This window comes from Photinus pyralis, unplaced genomic scaffold (genome assembly GCF_008802855.1).
Source record: "Photinus pyralis isolate 1611_PpyrPB1 unplaced genomic scaffold, Ppyr1.3 Ppyr1.4_LG5, whole genome shotgun sequence".
NCBI lineage: Eukaryota > Metazoa > Arthropoda > Insecta > Coleoptera > Lampyridae > Photinus > Photinus pyralis.
In genome coordinates, this window is record NW_022170596.1 from 6,946,124 (window position 1) to 6,951,325 (window position 5,202).

The 5,202-nt window shown below is 36.8% G+C and overlaps 1 long non-coding RNA gene across 1 annotated transcript; it reads left to right on the plus strand.

Annotated features, from left to right (window-relative positions):
* The first annotated feature begins 1,541 nt into the window (after nt 1-1,541).
* On the plus strand, nt 1,542-2,440 carry LOC116172356. Its single transcript, XR_004145638.1, has 3 exons — nt 1,542-1,704; nt 1,762-1,853; nt 2,287-2,440. It is a non-coding gene; the product is annotated as an uncharacterized LOC116172356 (long non-coding RNA).
* Nucleotides 2,441-5,202: the final 2,762 nt, after the last annotated feature.

The following is a 5,202-nucleotide window of genomic DNA, read 5'->3' on the forward strand; positions in this document are numbered from 1 at the left end:
AAAAATTTAAAAATATCACAGATGGTTTGCAATGCCAATTTGTTGGATGAACGCAAGAGTATTTTTACATTGCTCTTCATTTTTGAAGTTATTTTCCCATATCGGGTTTATATTAAATATCACACGTACATTCATATACTGCGGACAAATAGAAATAATGTGATGTGGTGTTAAATTAACACCACATTGTTCGCATAATGGCCGTTCTTCACCTGCCAACAAATACCCCTGAGTGAGAGCAGTATGCCCCAGACGGAGTCTGTACAGCCTGATCAAGTTCAAACGTCTAACGTCGATATAGAATAGCGGATCCAGACTAGGTTTGATCCTTTTCAAAGCCGTATCAGACTCCGACCACTGCTCACTCCACCGCTCATAGATTTTACTTTTCACGAGTCCACGCCGTGCAGTAGATGACATACTCGTGAAGTCAATATTCTCCAATTGGAGGTGGTTTAATACCTCTCTAGCCCTAACACCTAACGATCTACATCTGTATAGACGAGCAATGGTAGTCGCATCAGTAAGGGATCTAAAATTTGGATGTTTATCATCTAACCTTACTTTTATATAGTAGTTTGCAACAATCTGTTTCCGGCGAAGAGCTAGAGGGGGAATATTTGCCTCGACGTAGAGCGATGGAACTGGACTTGTTGGATATGCTCCCAAAGAATATCGAATAGCCAGGTTCTGAATCTTATCAAGTTCCCCAAGCAAAGCATTATTGCCACACGTAGAGTACGCTGCACATCCATAATCCATCCTTGATAGGATGAGGGCCTTATATATATCCAGTAGGGTCTTAGGGTGAGCTCCCCACCTATGATGAGCGAGAACTCTGATGATGTTCAGCGATTTTCTACATGTAGCAGTAACATTATTTAAATGCTTTGACCACCGTAATTCCCTGTCAAAGGTAAGCCCGAGAAACTTGACTTCCTGAACAACACTGATTACACGATCATTCATTAGTAGCACAGGATCATAGTGCGGTCTACGGAGTCGGCAAAAGTGGACAACCTTTGTCTTTTCCTCCGACAGCACAAACCCGACCGCATTGGCGTTACTACAGATTTTGTTTATGGCCACTTGTAGACTTCGAGTTATTGCACCGACAGTCTTACCAGAACAACAAACCATTAAATCATCAACATACAAACATTTATCAATCATCCCCTCAACACCTTTAGCTATTTCGTTTATGGCGATGCCAAACGGGGAACAGCTAAGTGTTGACCCCTGCGGCACACCATTTTCTAAAACATACTCTTTTGAGTGGATGTCACCGATTCTTACAACAAACTTTCTGTTCTCTAGAAAGGATTCTATAAATTTTGGTAAGTTCCCTCGAAGATTGTATTTATACATATTCTGCAATATTCCATATCTCCAAGTCATGTCGTAAGCGCCCTTTATATCAAAGAAAACCGCAACCAGGTGCTCACCACTGTCAAATGCACTCAGAATTCTATCGGTCAATTTGACCAAATGGTCAGCCGTTGCTCGTCCCTTCCGAAAACCCGTTTGATAAGGTACGTATATATTATTATCTTCAAGAAATGTTTGCAGCCGCACATTAACCATTTTCTCTAGCAGTTTTCCCAAGCAAGACGTTAAACTAATTGGGCGATAACTTTGTGCCAGCAACGGATCTTTTCCAGGTTTCGGTATAGGAATGACAACGGCCTGTTTCCATTCCGAGGGGTAAGTATGTTCATTCCAACAAATATTAAAGAAATCTAATACTTTGTTGCATTTCAGGAGTACAGTGATGAAACATCTGGTTGTGGATTTCGTCTTCTCCCGGTGAACATGACTTGGTGTTACGGATAGCGATATTCAACTCTTCTAAGGTAAACGGAGTATTATAATTTAAGTTTTCGTTAGTATCAAAAATAATAGGAATGGATTCTTTATGTTGTTTAGTGTGAAGAAATGTATCCGCATAATTTTTGGAGCTACTAACTTGGTAAAATTGGGTTGCTATGATATCCGATATATCCTCTGGTTTATTTGTGATTTGTCCCTCTGAATCTCGCAAGAAGGCCAGACTATTGCAACCAATTTTACCTGATACGGCTCCAACCTTTTTCCACACTTCCTTGCTAGTAGTGTCCGGTGTAATCGTGGACACGTATTGATTCCAGGAGCTCCTCTGTGCTTCTAGTATTTTTCGGCGACACTCCGAACGACGTTTCTTAAAAATTATTAAATTGTCCAACGTAGGATTACGTCTAAATCTATATAAGGCTTGATTTTTTAATGATATTTTTTCTTTTATTTCAGACGACCACCACGGAACCATTTTTGTTTTATTGCCAGGTTTGGATTTTGGAATACTGGCGTTCGCAGCATCTAATATAGCAGATGTAAGAGTTTTTAAACTTAAGCTATCTAGGGCTGGAGGGACGAACTTACTTGCAAAAAGTTCCCAATCTGCTTGTGGGATCTTAAATCTAGCCATTGATCTTATCGTGGGATTTTTGCCTCTAACAGAAATGATTATGGGAAAATGATCGCTGTGATGGAGATCAGTTTCCACCTCCCATTCAAAATTACAGTATATATTTGGAGACCATATAGAAAGATCAATTGCGTCGAATGTTCCGGATCTCACGTTGAAAAACGTGGCCGAACCGTTATTCAAGATACTTAAGTTATCGTTTTCTATGAGTTCCATTAACTCTTTGCCTCGGGCATCATTTGAGGTAGAGCCCCAAACAATGTTGTGGGAATTGAAATCTCCGACAAGAACAAAGGGTGTTGGGAGCTGATTTATAATTTGTCTAATTTGATCTACTTCATATGCTGTATTAGGAACGTAGATGTTACAAAGTGTAAAAGTTTTAACAATTTCAAGTTGTACTGCTACAGCTTGGTTAGTTGTATTTAATACAACCCTTTTATATGGTGTGCCTTTTCGAATGAGAAAAGCCACTCCTCCACAGGCTCTTTCAGGTGAGTAAAAATCTTTCCTTACCAGACTGAAATTTTTTATATTGTATTTTGATCTCGGTTTCAGGTGCGTCTCTTGAAGAGCAATACACAATGGTGTATACTTTTGAATTAAGAGTTTCAGTTCGTTGAAATTGTTAGATAGTCCCCGACAGTTCCATTGGATAATTTTTGTTGTATCCATTTTAAAAGTAAGTAGAAACAAACACAGTAGAATAATTTAACATGTAAATAAAATAAAAAATTACAGTGTATATGGGACTACATATTACAAACAATTAACAGTTTCACATGATAGTTGTTTGTAATAGTCCCATATACAGAATGTTTTGCGTCAAAGTTAAGTAATCCGTGTCATACAATTGTAAAATCGAAATAAAAATATCGAGTCAACCCGTACTTGTAATTTATCAATGTTTTAGGGGTTATTACTACATATTATATTATATTATATTATATTATATGTTCGGTTTTTTTAGTAGCGTGAAATTTTCTCTAACACCACCATTTAAATAGTTTATAATATTGCTCATATCGAACTTCTTAGGATGGCACTGGACAAATTAAAAAGCATCTGGGTACTCAACAGATTATTTTTTAAATACCTCCATTGTTTGGTGGCGCAAAGCACACACGTCGCACATGTGTTTTTAGGGGAGAAGATTACGGGCGAGAAAGGGACGTTATTGACGAGATGTGAATGTGATATCGATATGGAGATGTATGTAAGCTGTTCAGGCCCTAAGCTATTGAAGAAATGGATTTAATCTTTTATGATGTTCTAATTAAATGTCTCAATTAATTACCGCCCATTTATGCCTCATGGTACTGTAATTAAAGGTCTCGATGAAAGGAATGAATTACCAACCATACTCCTCCTCGACCATTTATCGTGATCGGTTATAATTCCTTATTTCAAGAGCGGATTGTCAGAGGAGGGTTCTCAAAAAGAGCGATTATAGAATGTCTGGAAGAAATAAGAATGAACTAAAAGCGAATACTTCGAAAACGGTTTGTAGAGTACTCACAAGGCAAACTGAATCATCTGGATGAGGCATGTCTATTGGTGAAGTATATCTTGAAAACGAAGTGTCGGAAGAGGGTACTCACACATGGCAAGTGGAACGTCTGGACGAGGCACCTTTACTGGTGATGTCCAAACTTTCAGTGCAAATATTTTGAAGAAGAGAATGGAACTGCTGTTTGTAACGGTAGTAAGACCTTATATTGGGCTGTAATGTTTTAGGTACTACCAGGTAGTGGATTCGTACTATTTAATGTAAACTGTACCAATAACCCAATAAAAAATAAAGCCATATAAAAGGTTTAAATTTACAATTACAGTGATTTTGTATATTGTTAACTTACCACACTTACCACACTACGTTTTAATTGGAAGAAATTCACATACCGATCTGTAATAATTGATTATCTCTGGTTCTGCATAAGTACCTATTCAAAACATGTACTGGGTGAATATTTCAAAACCGAACATAGGCAATTAACATGGGAAAAACGTTTTTTTGCCGATCGAAGGGTTTATAATTAAGATTGTTTTTCTTATCTAATGATATAAGAATTAGTTCATTTGTATTTCTCATTATTTTATCAAAAATCCAATTACCAAAATCATGTTTAGCTTTTGACACAGGCGGAATGGGCGCTCACTAAAATGCGTTGTGTATTATAAATACTTTGTCCTCATTGAACTGCATTTTACGAATCAATTAATGCCAGGTTGTCACTTTGCTACTTGCTAAGTGGATTTATTGCCTAATTTTGGATAAAATAAAGAGAAATACACATCAAAATGAACTAATTCGCATATAGATGATAAAAAAATCTGCTTTCGATTGGTGTCAATATAAACCCTTCGAGTTATCATGGGTATCTACAAAAAACCTTTTTCCCATGTTAATTCCCTATGTACGATTTTGAAATATTCACCCGGTATATGTATATACTTACATTTTATTAAATACTCGATTAAATATTAATTGACTTTGTCTTGAATCTAGGCAGAAACATTGACAGCTTAATTAAGAAAATTTAAAAATGTTGTAGAACTGTAACTTAATTGATTGGGCTTAACTTTAATTTAGATGTGCGGAAAATTTGAATATCATGGCATTTATTAATTTATACATTGAAATCCTTACAGCTCCTTATTCCTTTTAGGTCATGTGCAGTTTGCAGTTTCATTGCTCCAAATTTTTGAAAACTTCCTCCTCCGACCTCGAGCATTTT